Here is a 16,548-nt window from a genome sequence, read left to right on the forward strand (position 1 = left end):
GTTACTAAAACGGCCTTCTTTCATCTCCGTAATATCGCTAAAATTCGCTCCATTCTGTCCACTAAAGACGCTGAGATCATTATCCATGCGTTTGTTACGTCTCGCCTCGACTACTGTAACGTATTATTTTCGGGTCTCCCCATGTCTAGCATTAAAAGATTACAGTTGGTACAAAATGCGGCTGCTAGACTTTTGACAAGAACAAGAAAGTTTGATCACATCACGCCTGTACTGGCTCACCTGCACTGGCTTCCTGTGCACTTAAGATGTGACTTTAAGGTTTTACTACTTACGTATAAAATACTACACGGTCTAGCTCCATCTTATCTTGCCGATTGTATTGTACCATATGTCCCGGCAAGAAATCTGCGTTCAAAGGACTCCGGCTTATTAGTGATTCCCAAAGCCCAAAAAAAGTCTGCGGGCTATAGAGCATTTTCCGTTCGGGCTCCAGTACTCTGGAATGCCCTCCCGGTAACAGTTCGCGATGCCACCTCAGTAGAAGCATTTAAGTCTCACCTTAAAACTCATTTGTATACTCTAGCCTTTAAATAGACTCCCTTTTTAGACCAGTTGATCTGCCGTTTCTTTTCTTTTTCTTCTATGTCCCACTCTCCCGTGTGGAGGGGGTCCGGTCCGATCCGGTGGCCATGTACTGCTCGCCTGTGTATCGGCTGGGGACATCTCTGCGCTGCTGGTCCGCCTACGCTTGGGATGGTTTCCTGCTGGCTCCGCTGTGAACGGGACTCTCGCTGCTGTGTCGTGGATCCTCTTTGGACTGGACTCTCGCGACTGTGTTGTATCCATTGTGGATTGAACTTTCACAGTATCATGTTAGATCCGCTCGACATCCATTGCTTTCCTCCTCTCTAAGGTTCTCATAGTCATCATTGTCACCGACGTCCCACTGGGTCATTATTGTCACCAATGTCCCACTGGGTGTGAGTTTTCCTTGCCCTTATGTGGGCCTACCGAGGATGTCGTAGTGGTTTGTGAAGCCCTTTGAGACACTAGTGATTTAGGGCTATATAAGTAAACATTGATTGATTGATTGAAAGTGCAGGTCTGTATAAATAAAACAGGTGCTACTTTGAAATAATTTGGTCAAATAATATTTAAATAATAACTAAATGGAATTACTGCATTTAATTTCATTACTCATACTCATTGTTTTCCATGGTCATATTGACATTTCCTTTCCTTTGTGCCTTGATAGCCGAGGGGATTATAATCAGAGGAAGGTTACATTTGAAATTAAAAAAAACAAAAAAAATATTTGATATATTCTTCTCCTGGTCTATATTTTCCATAAGTCACAAAACATATTAATAATCATCCATATTGACCAGTATTAAAACATGTGTACCGTAAAACGGTTTTCAATAATCTCGCCCAACCCTATCCAAACATATTTGTTATGCTATTCATGTTTGTACTTGCTTATTGCTAATGCATCCGAGCCAATTATGAAATAATTTGAATATCTTCATAAACAGTCTTGTGGTAAACACTGCGGGCAGCATGTCATTTCCGTCATCTGCTGTCTTTATTTATCCATTAACTATATTTTATTATTTTAAACAATTGAGTCATTGTATTTTGCATTGTTTTCTTACACTTTGCAAGTATCACATAAAAGACTTTGTATGTAGCAATTCCAAGACGTTAGGTGAAAGTAGTAGATAGACTACGATGTGTTGCCTGAGCCTGAAAGTAGTCTTTGCCATTAATTGATATGTGCCAGTCTTTTCTTTTGTCCAGTCGTATAAAGTGTTTGTACTGTAAGTATTGTATTTGTTACACACCAGATGTTTCATTGTAACACGTATCAAATTTTCATTACCAAATTTGGATGTGTTGAAATCGCCATGTGTAATCGGCATTTAGCATATCTATGGCCAATCCAGGGCAACACGGTGGAACAGGGTTAGTGCATGTGCCTCACAATACAAAGGTCCTGAGTAGTCCCGAGTTCAATCCCGGGCTCTGGATCTTTCTGTGTGGAGTTTGCATGTCCTTCCCATGACTGCGTGGGTTCCCTCCGGGTACTCCGGCATCTTCCCACCTCCAAAGACATGCAGCTGGGGATAGGTTGATTGCCAACACTAAATTGGCCCTAATGTGTGAATGTGTGTGTGAATGTTGTCCATCTATCTGTGTTGGCCCTGTCATGAGATGGCGACTTGGCCAGGGTGTACACTGCCTTCCGCCCGAATGCAGCTGAGCTAAGTTCCAGCAGCTGAGCTAAGTTCCAGCACCTCGGGCGACTCCAAAAGGGACAAGCGGTAGAAAATGGATGGATGGATGGCCAATCCAACATCAATTAGCATCAGGCTAGCGCATTTTGAAAAGTGGAGCCTGACTCCACTTTTCATTTTTTGTTAGCATGGAACATTACCTACAGTACAAGAAGTCTGACCGAGTCAGCTATGGGCACTTGACTGCTTGTTTCCCGGACAAGTGCTTAAGTTGGTGCCGAGTCTGCAGCCTGACGTGACGTCACATGCAACAAAGGTATCAAAATATGGTACTATTTCATTTTACCTGATTCACGACCCAATAGTACGGACAAACTAGGGTTGGTAGCAATACAAGTATCAAACTCTGTAAACAGTGTTTAATAGTTAAAGGAGTGTTGTTTTTAGTTATGTACAGTTAAATTATTGCTATTTTTGTTGGAAATCTGAAACCCCTTTGTAAAATGGTTCGTGCAATGCATTCTATTAACTTCACTGTGGCCTATATTGGTATTGTAATACGTAGGGTGGAAATGTATGAAATATACAGTATCGGACATTCATCCATCCATCCATTTTCTACCGCTGATTCCCTTTTGGGGTCGCGGGGGGCGCTGGCGCCTATCTCAGCTACAATCGGGCGGAAGGCGGGGTATACCCTGGACAAGTCGCCACCTCATCGCAGGGCCAACACAGATAGACAGACAACATTCACATTCACATTCACACACTAGGGACCATTTAGTGTTGCCAATCAACCTATCCCCAGGTGCATGTCTTTGGAGGTGGGAGGAAGCCGGAGTACCCGGAGGGAACCCACGCATTCACGGGGAGAACATGCAAACTCCACACAGAAAGATCCCGAGCCTGGATTTGAACCCAGGACTGCAGGAACTTCGTATTGTGAGGCAGACGCACTAACCCCTCTGCCACCGTGAAGCCCCAGTATTGGACAGTGACGCTGAATTTAGTTAGGGTTCCCTTTAGGGCATGTGTGTCAAACTCTGGCCCAGGGGCCAAATTTGGCCCGCCGTGTAATTTCACTTGGCCCTTGAGGCAATATCAAATTAACATTAGAGCTGGCTCGCTGCTGTAACGCCGCATTCACCGCTAATACTCTTACTTGCCAACCCTCCCGATTTTCCCAGGAGACTCCCGAAGTTCAGTGTCCCTCCCCAAAAATATTGGGGGTGGGCCTTAAAGGCACTTCCATACAAAGAGCGTGCCAGCCCAGTCACATAATATATGCGGCTCATACACAAACACAAGTGAATGCAAGGCATACTTGGTCAACAGCCATACAGGTCACACTGAGGGTGGCCGTATAAACAACTTTAACACTGTTACAAATATGCGCCACACTGTGAACCCACACCAAACAAGAATGACACATTTTGGGAGAACACCCGCACTGTAACAAAACATAAACACAACAGAACAAATACCCACAACCCCTTGCAGCACTAACTCTTCCAGGACACTACAATATACACCCCCCGCTATCACCAAACCCCGTCCAACTCAACCCCGCCATTGAAAAGAGGCATTCCATTTTTATTTAAATTGTATTTGTTATGCCATTGATATTTTTTAATTATTATTATTTGAAACTCAATTTTGCATGTCACTATAAATGTATATACTGTAAGCCCTGCTTGTTCAAGATTCAATGCAAAACTTGTTTGGGTCCCTATTAAAAGGTTAATTTGTTCAATCTCGGCCCGCTGCTTTGTTCGGTTTTAAATGTTGGCCCACTCTGTATTTGAGTTTGACACCCCTGCTTTAGGGGTTGGATGCATGTTGATTTAAAAATGGTCACGCGGATCGAGAGTTTGACACCTGCACTGTAAGGTAACTGTAACTCTACAAATGTAATCGCATGACAGTCAGCTAACCTGCGCACGTGCATGTACGTCTCCCACGCTGTGCACCCAAAAAGCTATAAACCTCCGGGAATCACTGTATTGTGTTTACATTTTAAACAATAAAATAGTGAAAGTGGGGTTGGAGGCAAAGCCATCCTACGAAGGAGCTTGTTAACGAAGAGGCAAGGTAGTGTTTGCAACTGTAAGAGTTTTAATAAGGCATTCTTCAGTACCCGCTTGCATGATGAACAAACTGTGATGACAAAAAAAAAGCACCCTTTTATGGAAGGTGGTTTTCGATTCAGTTGCCATGTCCATTTAGTCATTACAGTCATGTTCGGCTTTCATCAGAAAGACGCAAAACATGACAGAAAAAGTATAATAAGTGTCAAACGTAAGAAGAAACACACCGATACGCATACGTACTTACAGCAAGGTCGAGCCTGCTTTTCAGTCCTTTCTCCTCTCAGCTGTCACAATTTACTTCACCTTCATGCAGCTAAGGTTCACACGTTGCCTCTCCTTAAATCCCCAACACCTGTCCCCGGTCTCAGGTTCTCATCCCGTCTTAGAGAGTCTTGTTTCACCAGTCGGGAGCACAATTCCCCTCGACAGGACGGCCTTTTTTTTTTTAGAGAGAGCGTGAGCTCTTTCTGTGAGACATGGGAAAAGGACCGTCAGCTTTGAAGCAGGAGATGTGATGTGGTTTCCTCAACCTCGTCTACTTGGCCTTTGCAGACATTGAGATCCAGTCTTGCTCTCGTCTGATTGTAGGTTTCCTTTGGTTAAAACTTTCTGCAACACGATTCAATAAGCAGCCAACATGTCCAGTTTTGTTAAGAAAAAAACAGCTTCCATGTTGTTCCTCGCTGCAGACTTTAGTGTGCACGCGGCTGTTGTCTGTCCCACACACTATCCTTTCCCTTCTTCCACCTAACCCCAGTCTGACATGCTGGTTCACCCCTCCCCCTTCTGTCCTCATCTTCCCCTCCCTGCACGCTACATTCCCAGGACAAAGAGGATGGAGGGAGAGACCAAGAGAGAACAAGGACACGCAGAGGAGAAGGGGGCAGGAGGTAAATAGGGAAAAGAGGAGGAGGGGTGCAAATACAGAAGGGCTCATTTTGTTCCCTCCATGTACTTGGAAACTCTGCAAACCAGCAACAAAATTTCTACTGAGAGCACCCATCAAACTGTGATAGTTCCCTGGAATGATGTAAAAAATGTCATTGAGCTCTCACACATATTTTGCTTAGCTTAAACATGTCACTCCACACTAAAAATACAATGAGCCTTGAAAAAACTTAGTATGAAAAAAAGTAAAGTACAAAGGAGAATAATCAAAACCATGGGCTAGGGATGAGTACCGATACGATACCAATTCCCCGTACATGGCAATTGATACAGGTACTCAACGAGGTGGTGGGGGGTTCAATGGAGAACACTATTGAACCCGTGTTCAATGGAGAAGTCTGATCTATAAAATTTGCAAGCAGCATACCCCTTCCCTTTCAAGCTGTCCTGGATGAACTGAATTTTTTTTTCCAATAATTTTTTTAACATGCAAGCGTACTTCTTCGTACTCGTTGTCGCCATGTCTCTTCTTTGTTCTTCTGCTTAGTCTCTGTTATGTTTTTTGACATTACTACTTGCCGTAGTTTTGAAGCAATGCATTATGGGAATCCGGATGTTGTGTGTCAATGTATTAACGTGCCGGCTGGAATAAACTCACGCTGAGAAATAGCTCCGTGCATGCCTACTTTATGGGTTGTAGATAAACCTATGGATAACGGAGACATATAAAATAATCTCCTTTTCAGGTGAGAGAGGACGCTAAAGGGGGTGCCTTTAAGGCACGCCCCCAATATTGTTGTCTGGTTGGAAATCGGGAGAAATTTGGGAGAATGGTTGCCCCCGGAGATATTCGGGAGGGGCACTGAAATTCGTGAGTCTCTCAGGAAAATCAGAAGGGTTGGCAAGTATGTACAAAAGAAAGGGAAAAACTAAACTAAACCAGAGAGCTATAGAACAATAAGTTTCAAGTGTAAAAAAGCTTATGGAGTGTCTTATTAACAACAACAGGCTTACATGGTTCTTTGAGAAAGAAAACATAACTTCAGACAAACAGGCAGGATTCCGAGAACATCGAGTCACAGATGACCAAGTTACCTACATAGATCAATAAGTATAAGACACGTTATAAGATAAGAAATGCACTATAGCAGTCTGGCTAGACCTTGAAAAAACATTTGATAAAGTTTGGAAGAACAGCCTACAACAGAAAATGCAAACATAGATCACATGTACAACTAGATATGCCAAAATCTCACAAACAGAAAAGCCAGAGTACAAAACAGAAGACACATGAGTCGTGAAAAAAACATGAAAGAAAGCGTGCAACAAGGCGTAGTCCTCTCTCCTACGCTTTTCATTATTTTCATAAATGACATCCTTGATGACATTGCAGCATGGATCCATGGGGCAATCTATGCAGACAACATTGCCATCTGGCGTTCAGAGGATTACATCCTGACAGCCATAATAAGGATGGAGGAAGCTTTAAAAAAATGATAGAAAGATGCGTATGGAAATTGCTGGTTGCTGTCAATGCCAGAAAATCCATTTATACCATTTTTAGTCTGGCAAAAAATAAAATGAAAGTCCAGGTGTAAGTTAAAGATTAAGTATTTTCCCAAGACAAAACACCAAACTACCGGGGGTACGTTTGAGGCCAGAATGACTTGAAAACACCCGATTGTTTATAATACAGCCAGAGCTGGACTGCAACTGAGTTTGATGGAGAAACTATCTAAAACGGCATGGGGAACAGACCTCAAATACAGAAGAAGTTGTACCTTGGACAAATACGACCTGTCCTTGAATATGGAACAGCAGTTTGGGGTACAACAGCCGAGACAAATAGCCGGAGTGCAAAATCAAGCATTTAGGATCATCACGGGTGCTGTCAAATCAATGCCTTTGCAAGTCATGGAAACAATCACTGGCTTGCAGAGTAGACAAGATGCCAAAATACTCAACTAAGTAGCAAAATTCAAACATATGACAAATCATCCATTGAACAAAATAATGTCTGAGCTAGGGCTGGGCGATATATCGATATACGTGATATATCGCGGGTTTGTCTTTGTGCGATATAGAAAATGACTATATCGTGATATTCGAGTATACGTTCTCACGCGGTTGTTTGTATCTGCGGGCATTAAACTGCATGCGTCTCTCCCTCTTTCTCGTCTTTCCTTCTCACAGAGACTTAAAACAAGCGTACCTTCTTACATACGTCACGAGTGTAACATCACACGCCGTCCCCGAGCAGAGAGGTAGTGCGAGTGGTAATACGAGAGAAAGAAGGTGCGAATCTGGTAACAAATGAAGGAAGAATTAATCCCCGAGAAAAACAGCAGTGGGTCCATCGTCTGGCGGTGGTTCGGCTTCAAGCGGGAAAATGTCGAATGGACAACTTTAATTTGTCAAGTGTGGGGGGCACAATGTCGCAATCAGAAGTAGCATTGCTGCTAATATGTAGCATCATTTGAAAAGTCACCCGCTAATAACTGTTCAATAAATACAGTTTTGGTCAATTGACTTAGTTGGGATTTCCATATCTGCATGAAAGTTTAAAATGAGTATACATTAATGCAGTATGAAGAAGAAAGTTTTAATGTTGACACATAGAATCATCATATTTCTGTGATTATATGTATCAAGTGTTAATTCAAGGCTAAGGCAAATTATCGAGATATATATCGTGTATCGCGATATGGCCTAAAAATATTGAGATATTAAAAAAGGCCGTATCGCCCAGCCCTAGTCTGAGCCTTTAAAAATAAACCTTTCTTCACAATGCAAGAAAACTAGAAAGAAAATATTCAGAACCGAAGCAGCAAAGGAACAAAAAATACCAACACACAGTTCACTTCCAACAAGGGAAAGACAAAAGTTCCCAAAAGTCAGGGATACCATTCTGGGAATCCTTAAAAAGGGAACAGGGCCAGAGTCAGTCAAAAGAACAGTAACCATTGGCTGCATAGAACAGCTGTATACCCATGATCAGTACACTCATGTCGACACTGATGGAGCAGCTGAAAAGGCAACTAAAAATGGAGGTGGGAGGATTTTTCTGACGCTGAAAGATGGAAATCAATCAAGCAATTCCCCCTGAAAAAATCTGTACCAATTACAAAGTTGAGTCAGAAGCACTACAGACAGCAGCCAAAACAGTCCTGGGGAAGAAAGAAGCAACACACTCCAAAGCTGTCATCTTCTCTGATGCTGTGTCTATAATACACGCTGTGCAAAATCCTAAATATAAAGAACTCAATCCTCTTGTGTCTGCTCTGGCAAGCCTGCAAGCAGCTATTGATTGTTCCATCATTCAGTGGATACCATCTCCCTATAATATACATGGCAATGAAGAAGCTAATTAGATAGCAAAACAGGGAGGAAAAAGGCCTCAAGAAGATCAAAACACCTATGAAGAAACAAAGACTATTATTAAAAACAGACAAGAAAGAATGGCTACAGAATTCATCCAAACTACAACAAACAGTGTGATCTCTAACTCTTCTGCAGTAACTATCTTTAGACTAAGAACTGGACACCACATCTTTACAAAATTCCTCATTGGAGACTTTGCAATGTGCCCCTGCGGTACTGCCCCAATGACGGTGAAACATCTCCTTTAGAACTGTACTATACACCAAAATCTCAGAGCATCGACTTGGCCAAGACACCGATGAGAGACAAACTCTTTGGACCCCTGGAATGCCTCCAGTGTACAGCAGCCTTTGTCAGAGTCTACGGAGTTCCTGTGTTACCAACAACAAAGAAGAAGACCGGTAGATGGCAGTCACATGTAAGAGATATGTGTGGATTATAAATTGACTGGATGTTACAGATGTTTCTTGAATTATCATAAATAAATGACGTAAGAAAAACAGGCCCAAAACGTTGATGTTTCAGTGAAAATACAGAATATTACACAAGGCGCTCAAAAATATCTCAAAATGTTATGGTACGACATTGGTAAGCTATGAAGCCACACCACTTGATGGATTGACCGTGCATTATTGCTACCGTATTCAGGCTTACTGTGCTTCAACAAATGGGTAACATTGGTGTGTGTGTAAGGACCCCAAAATGGAACCTATTAGGAGACATCTTATCTGGCGTTTCGTTTTGCAATATTATGCAAAACTAACCTTTCTTACCTATTGGTACCTTCTGTTATTTAATTGAGATCTGCATGAGTCCTGAAATTCTGCGCGTGTCTGCCAATGTAGTCCTCGCAGACATCGTCGCTTCCTCTTTTTCTCTAACCCCTCGTTGTGTGGCTTTCTCCTCTCAGTGGCCTAGTTGTTAGAGTGTCCGCCCTGAGACCGGTAGGTTGGGAGTTCAAACCCCGGCCGAGTCATACCAAAGACTATAAAAAAATGGCATCCATTGCCTCCTTGCTTGGCACTCAGCATCAAGGGTTGGAATTGGGGGTTAAATCACCATAAATGATTCCCGGGCGCGGCCCCGCTGCTGTCCACTGCTCCCCTCACTTCCCAGGGGGTGATCAAGGGGATGGGTCAAATTCAGAGGACAAATTTCACCACACCTAGTGTGTGTGTGTGACAATCATTGGTACTTTAACTTTAACTTAACTTTCAATCTCGGCTGCTTCCAATTTCTAATACAAAGTAGCGCACTTATATCTGTCAGTAGACTTGGTTTGGAAGCGCTAAAAATTAACGGTACAACTAAGATGACGGGGAGAAGATGCTGTCGAAGTGGAGACACGTAAATAAGACAGCCCACAATTCTGAAGAAACGGCCCCAAAGTGTCTTAGAAATGGTTTTTAAAACAATCTATGCAACATTTTGACCAAAGAAACAACACTACATGGTATGTAGACCACAAGTAGGTGTTTTATATGTAGAAAAAAATAAATAAAGACCTTATTATCAGATGCGCCTTTTGTTTGAATATAGACCTGAATAGACCCACTCATCGGCAGTACGCCTTGAAATCCGGTGCGTCCGGTGGTCCAAAAAATATGTTAAATAAAGACGTAGATTATAATCCATCTATCATCTACCGCTTGTCCCTCATAATTTTGACAAATCGATATGACACAAAATCTCACTTCATTTATCAGCAGGCAAAGCAGGGGCCTTTGTAACCTGTTCGCTTGCTGCTAAAAGAAAAGTTGTTTAGTATGTTCACTATGTTATTTAATGTCAGAATTGTTTTTTGATTGCAATAAGGTACATGATCTTAAAAGTTTCCGTTAAAGTAAAGCCAATTATGACATTTTCTGTGGTGTCCTTTTGAAAAATATCTTTCGGTACTGGAACCAAAATGGTGGTATCGGGATAACTCTTACCAGATTATAAATCCATGACTGAAACTTGTATAGGAGAAGGGTTTGGCCATAAATCAAGCAGTTGGTCAACTTTGACATTCATCTTACACCCGGAAAACATCACAAAGAAGAGGAGACAATATGCTCGGTTACTCCCTGGATTTTTTTTACCTGAGGATTATGATGATCATCTAATTGGGGAACTCAAGTCTTTTGCTGAAATATTTAAACTTCCCATCAGTTGGCATCCCAGTGAGAGCATAAATTGTACAGTACGTGATTGCTTATGTTTGTATTTCTTGTTTAGAACTGAGCAATACTTGTTGCGACCAACTGCCACGCCTCTCAATGTGCAGGACATGGCACCAGGTGAACATAATCACAATTAGCCAACAGGCCTCTGCACCAGGTGGATTGGATCCTAATCAGCGCACTAGATGGCTTTATATTGAAGCTGCCCTTTGCACTGAGAGGAAGGGAAGTCAAGAAAGGTGGCCAACCCCACTATTTGAGAAGGACTGTGCTAAAGCAATTGGAGATCTGTACTGCTTAATGGTGTTGTGGGTTTATTTATATAAAAATGTAAGATTGATTAGTACTTTTCTGTTAGTTGAACTAATCTTGGTTATAGTGGAAACTAAATCACTTAGGACTAATTAGTTTGCTTTTTCGTAAATTACCTTTGGTGTATATCGGGTGTTTAGTTTGTCTAAAAAAATAGGAAAACAAAATGAGGCAAGTGCGCTAAGTGGAGTTGTGCAATGTTTCTATTAGGTGGCACATATCTTCAAGCTAAAGCTAAGTGTTAGTGTTGTTAGCATTGCTATTTCATTTAAGGGTTTTACTGTGTAAATATGTATTTCAATAGATTGTATTCGTCTTTAAGGTTGTTCATCCGCATAACTGCACTTCGACTAAAAGCCGCAAAAAGGATACCGACTGCAAAGGGGAAATGAAAACTGGTTGAAATAAATAGAGAAAAGATAAGTGCATTCATAATAGTGAGTGGAATCCTGCTAGATGCCTAAACAGTGAGGAACCCTTTTCGAGTGTGGGGCCTGTGCAGAACAGATACACTTGACAATTTTGCTACATGATGCTTAGTGTTTAACTATAGCTGGATCTGCCTGTACTTGTAGCTCATCCTTCTAATAATAAGAATACAACAGGTAAGGTTCTGGATCATTTAAGTCGTTGTTGTTAGCTCTCAAGAAGTCTGCCCTAATTACTAATTGTTGTTAAGTAAATAGCAAACGTGATGTGCTCTGTGGAACTAATACGCCTTTGTAATGCGTAAAATGAGCAAAATATGTAAACAGACATGTCATTGTAAATGTGCCTGTTAAAACATTACCGTACATATATACTTACAGCTTGTATACACAACGTTGGGTTTTTGGTGTTTTTCAGAGCGCTTCATAGATCGAATTCTCATTACTTGCATTGTTGACCACATTGCTAGCTTTTATCTTTGAAATATGCATACCAAAAAAAATAAAGAGAAATTGTTAATGGCTCATATAGGAATTATGAAAAATAGGCTAAACTAAAAAAAAAAGTGAAATATGTAGAACAGGCCAGGGGACCTTTTGTGGAACACAGGCATTTTTTATGGTCCTGTGGCAGAATTAAAATTAAGGAAAAAAAAATGGGAAAATTGAGCAAAAGGCATAACGTTCTGAGAAAAACAAAAAAACTGTTGTGATCCGGCTTCTGGATCACATATCTCTAGCATGTTTATGTCCTTTTTGTATTGTCCTATGTTTTGGACTCTACCGATCCCGTTTGTTAGCGCACTTCCTTGTTTTGTATTGTCACCATGGCAACCTAATTACGCCTCCTGCACGGACTCACTACACACACCTGTTTTGAATTATTTGTGTTGTATTTAAGATCACCTGCTACCTTAGTTCCTTCTGGCTGTTTCGTTTGCTCACGCAACAAGTTACGATTGCTTATCCTCATTGTTTTCACTCTGCTAAGTTTTAGCTTAGCTTTCCGCGCGCTCGGCTCGCGCTGCTTACGGACTTTTGAACTCTACCCTTGCTACAAGTAGCATTTAGCTTTCCGTGCGGAGGCACGCCTTTTCTTTTCCTTTGTCAAGTGTTTAGTTGTGTTTTATTATTAAATCTGGTTCCTACCTCCACTCCTACTTGCTCCCGTCTTTGGCATCTTGGGGCCGACACCTCCGCGCATCACAATGCGCCCACCAAATCGTAACAGGAAACAGCCAGCATCACGTCGCCTCGCCGAAGACCTCCCGGAGCTTCGACCCCACCAATCCTCTTATCCGGCCATGTATCCCACCGCACCAACCCAGGACTCTTCTCTACGGGTTGGTACTTTGTTCACTTCTCCCGTTCCCAGTCACCATTTTGTTAGTCCCATTAGCATCACACCAGCTTCAATCAATCAATCAATGTTTATTTATATAGCCCCAAATCACAAATGTCTCAAAGGACTGCACAAATCATTACGACTACAACATCCTCGGAAGAACACACAAAAGGGCAAGGAAAACTCACACCAAGTGGGCAGAGAGAATTCACATCCAGTGGGACGCCAGTGACAATGCTGACTATGAGAAACCTTGGAGAAGACCTCAGATGTGGGCAACCCCCCCTCTCTAGGGGACCGAAAGCAATGGATGTCGAGCGGGTCTAACATGATACTGTGAAAGTTCAATCCATAGTGGCTCCAACACAGCCGCGAGAGTTCAGTTCAAGCGGATCCAAGACAGCAGCGAGAGTCCCGTCCACAGGAAACCATCTCAAGCGGATCAGCAGCGTAGAGATGTCCCCAACCGATACAGGCGAGCGGTCCATCCTGGGTCCCGACGAGCGGTCCATCCTGGGTCTCGACTCTAGACAGCCAGTACTTCATCCATGGTCATCGGACCGGACCCCCTCCACAAGGGAGGGGGGGACATAGGAGAAAGAAAAGAAGCGGCAGATCAACTGGTTTAAAAAGGAGGTCTTTAAAGGCTAGAGTATACAGATGAGTTTTAAGGTGAGACTTAAATGCTTCTACTGAGGTAGCATCTCGAACTGTTACCGGGTGGGCATTCCAGAGTACTGGAGCCCGAACGGAAAACGCTCTATAGCCCGCAGACTTTTTTTGGGCTCTAGGAATCACTAATAAGCCGGAGTCTTTTGAACGCAGATTTCTTGCCGGGACATACGGTACAATACAATCGGCAAGATAGGCTGGAGCTAGACCGTGTAGTATTTTATACGTAAGTAGTAAAACCTTAAAGTCACATCTTAAGTGCACAGGAAGCCAGTGCAGGTGAGCCAGTACAGGCGTAATATGATCAAACTTTCTTGTTCTTGTCAAAAGTCTAGCAGCCGCATTTTGTACCAGCTGTAATCTTTTAATGCTAGACATGGGGAGACCCGAAAATAATACGTTACAGTAATCGAGACGAGACGTAACAAACGCATGGATAATGATCTCGGCGTCTTTAGTGGACAAAATGGAGCGAATTTTAGCGATATTACGGAGATGAAAGAAGGCCGTTTTAGTAACGCTTTTAATGTGTGACTCAAAGGAGAGAGTTGGGTCGAAGATAATACCCAGATTTTTTACAGAGTCACCTTGTTTTATTATTTGGTTGTCAAATGTTAAATTTGTATTATTAAATAGAGTTCGGTGTCTAGCAGGACCGATAATCAGCATTTCCGTTTTTTTGGCATTAAGTTGCAAAAAGTTAGCGGACATCCATTGTTTAATTTCATTAAGACACGCTTCCAACTGACTACAGTCGGCGTGTTGGTCAGCTTTAGGGACATGTAGAGTTGGGCGTCATCAGCATAACAGTGAAAGCTAATACCGTATTTGCGTATGACGTCACCCAGCGGCAGCATGTAGATGCTGAAGAGTACAGGGCCAAGGACCGAACCCTGGGGAACTCCACACGTTACCTTAACATAGTCCGAGGTCACACTGTTATGGGAGACGCACTGCATCCTATCAGCAAGATAAGAGTTAAACCATGACAGGGCTGAGTCTGACATACCAATTCGTGTTTTGATACGCTCTAATAAAATATTATGATCGACGGTATCGAAAGCAGCGCTAAGATCGAGGAGCAGCAACATAGATGACGCATCAGAGTCCATCGTTAGCAATAGATCATTAGTCAATTTTGCGAGGGCTGTCTCAGTCGAGTGATTTGCCCTGAAACCGGATTGAAAGGTCTCACATAGATTGTTAAACGCTAAGTGTTCATTTAGCTGCTCTGCAACAATTTTTTCGAGGATTTTTGAAATAAAGGGAAGGTGAGACACCGGTCGGTAGTTTACCATGAGGTCAGGATCGAGGTTAGGTCTTTTAAGGAGAGGATGAATAACCGCTTTTTTGAATGCAAGGGGAACAGTGCCCGAGGAAAGTGATAAGTTTATAATATTTAGCACTGATGGACCTAATAATACAAAAAACTCCTTGATAAGTTTCCCAGGAAGTGGGTCAAGTAAACATGTTGTTTGTTTTATTCCATTTACACGTTGTAACAATCCTTCTAATGTTATTTCATCAAAACGAGAGAAACTATTTTGGATATTTGCAGTATCCGCCGTATACACAATCGTATCTGTGTTACTATAACCCAGTTGTAGCTGGGACGCATTGTCTTTAATCTCCTTTCTAATAAGTTAAATTTTCTTATTAAAGAACTTCATAAAGTCATCTGCCGAATGGGTGGAGCTACTGGAAGGAGTCCCTTGTTGGGTTAGCAATGCTACTGTACTAAACAAAAATTTTGGATCGTTTTTATTAATGCAGATGAGATTTGAGTAATAATTAGTTTTAGCTAAGGTAAGCATGCGTTTATAAGTTATTAAACTATCACTCCATGCTTGATGGTGCACCTCAAGTTTAGTCGTGCGCCATTTGCGTTCCAGCTTTCTACATAATAATTTCTGAGCTCTAGTTTCTTCAGTAAACCATGGCGTACGCCTTTTTGGAGCCTTTTTTAACTTCAGCGGTGCTATACTATCAATGGTTTCGCGCAGGGCGTTGTTAAAGTTGTTAGTGAGGTTATCAATAGAGCCCACATACTTTGGGAACGGTGCCATTACCGAGGGCAGTAGGTCCGCAAGAGTCGTCGTTGTGGCAGCATTAATGTTGCGGCTGCTATAGCAGTTATTATTATTATTAGTTTGACGAACATGCGTCTGAACTTCGAATTTTATAAGGTAATGATCGGACAATACTTTAGTATACGGGAGTATCGTAACTTTGGAAACGGTGATACCTCTGACAAGCACTAGGTCTATCGTATTACCGCTGCGATGCGTCGGTTCATTTATTATTTGTGTAAGACCACAGCTATCAATTATAGTCTGGAGCGCCACGCACGGTGGGTCCAATGGGGTATTCATATGGATATTAAAGTCCCCCATTATAATTATATTATCGGCGTGCGTCACTAGATCAGCAACAAATTCTGAGAATTCACTAATAAAGTCCGAATAGGGCCCTGGGGGGCGGTAGATAACGGCCAGGCACAGAGGCAGAGGTGTGGCAGACTTCATAGAAAGCACCTCAAACGATTTATATTTATTATTTAAGTTAGGACTAATGTTAAAGTTTTCGTTGTATATTAGTGCGACACCCCCTCCCCTTTTGAGGTGACGGGCAATATGCGCATTCGTATAGTTAGGAGGGGATGCCTCATTTATCGCAAAAAAGTCGTCTGGTTTAAGCCAGGTTTCGCTAAGACCGATGACGTTAAGGTTGTTGTCTCTAATGACCTCATTGACTAATAACGTTTTGGGAGACAAAGATCTGATGTTTAGAAAGCCCATATTATAGGTACTGGGCTGTTTTAAGGAGTTGTTGATAAAATTATCCGTAGTAGCAATATTAATAATGTTGCGTTTATTATGCGCAGTATACTTAAAATAATTACGACCATATCTAGGAATTGATATGACGGGAATTTTCAGATTGTCTACTTGGCGCTGCGATAAACTGAACGCATCATAATTTGCCACCTCAGTAGAACGCATGTCTAACTCTGACGTAGTCATAGACACAGTAGAAAAAACATTTTGTGAGTTGTGTATTATTCTACGA

At 42.1% G+C, this 16,548-nt stretch overlaps 1 protein-coding gene across 3 annotated transcripts in view; it reads right to left on the reverse strand.

Annotated features, from left to right (window-relative positions):
* Positions 1 to 16,548, reverse strand: part of arhgap32b (Rho GTPase activating protein 32b) — a 308,797-nt gene that overhangs the window by 142,141 nt on the left and 150,108 nt on the right. Inside the window, exon 1 of one of the 3 annotated variants that reach the window (XM_061898083.1) lies at positions 4,533 to 5,046. The exons of the other annotated variants lie outside the window; for them this stretch is intronic. The gene's annotated coding sequence lies outside the window, so the exon portion shown is untranslated. Of the gene's footprint in view, positions 1 to 4,532; positions 5,047 to 16,548 lie in introns of those variants that run through there. 3 annotated transcript variants of the gene reach the window in all.

Source organism: Nerophis ophidion, linkage group LG04 (assembly GCF_033978795.1).
Source record: "Nerophis ophidion isolate RoL-2023_Sa linkage group LG04, RoL_Noph_v1.0, whole genome shotgun sequence".
NCBI classification, from domain to species: Eukaryota; Metazoa; Chordata; class Actinopteri; order Syngnathiformes; family Syngnathidae; genus Nerophis; species Nerophis ophidion.